At 36.2% G+C, this 1011-nt stretch overlaps 1 non-coding gene across 1 annotated transcript; it reads left to right on the plus strand.

Annotated features, from left to right (window-relative positions):
• Positions 1-478: 478 nt before the first annotated feature.
• Positions 479-551, plus strand: TRNAG-CCC (transfer RNA glycine (anticodon CCC)). Its single transcript has one exon. It is a non-coding gene; the product is annotated as a tRNA-Gly (tRNA).
• The last annotated feature ends 460 nt before the right edge of the window (positions 552-1011 follow it).

The following is a 1011-nucleotide window of genomic DNA, read 5'->3' on the forward strand; positions in this document are numbered from 1 at the left end:
AGGGTAAAAGATGAATATGAGCAGGAAATAGAGAAAGAGACACAAATTAGGAAAATTTTAAGAGAGATAAAAATCACAATGTATGAGTGAGCGCTTAGTCACTAAGTCATGTTCGACTCTTTGCAACCCCGTGGACTGTAGCCCACCAGGCTCCTCGGTCCATGGAATTTCCCAGGCAAAATTACTGGAGTGGATTGCCATTTCCCCCTCCAGTTCTTCCCGATCCAGGGATCGAACCCTGTCTTCTGCATTTGTAGGTGGGTTCTTTACTATTGAGCCACCGGAGAAGCCCCAAATCACAATATTAGGACTTAAATGTAAATTGACTCAATGAAGCATAAGATTAAACTTGGAAAATCTAATCAAACAGATACAAAATAATTTGATAAAATTTTCAGAATATAGTACGAAGATCCAAAGTGATCAAAAAAAGTTGATGAAAACATTAGTAGATAAGAATAAAGGAAATAAATGGACTTCCCTGATGGTCCAGTGGTTAAGACTCTGCATTCCCAAAGCAGGGGACCCAGGTTCAATCCCTGGTCAGGGACCTAGATCTCACATACAGCAACTAAGTATCCCACATGCAGAAATGAAGAATGGCAGAGCCAAATAAATAAATATTTTTAAAAAACAGCAAAGGAAATAGAGATTTAATGTATGAGTTGCCGCAGTTTTTAGGAAGATACCATAACAACTAAAGAAAAAGCAAATATCCAAAGCAGAATTGAAAGATTACTCTCAAAACTAACCAGGGAGCCTCATGAAAAGGGCTTACCACACAATGTTCAAATCACTGGAAAGAGACCCACATAAAGAGATGCCCTGGAAAAAAACATATATTATTTTCATTAAGACAGATAAGTAATAAACTTTTAAACAGCAGACATTTTTAAAATGGGTTTACCCACAAAAAGAATAAAAATCAGACTCTCATCAAACTCGAAATGTCAAGAAGGCAAAGAAATTATATTTCATTTATAGTTTCAAGGAAAATATTATGTTCTCTAA

This window comes from Capricornis sumatraensis, chromosome 4 (assembly GCF_032405125.1).
Source record: "Capricornis sumatraensis isolate serow.1 chromosome 4, serow.2, whole genome shotgun sequence".
Taxonomy (NCBI): domain Eukaryota; kingdom Metazoa; phylum Chordata; class Mammalia; order Artiodactyla; family Bovidae; genus Capricornis; species Capricornis sumatraensis.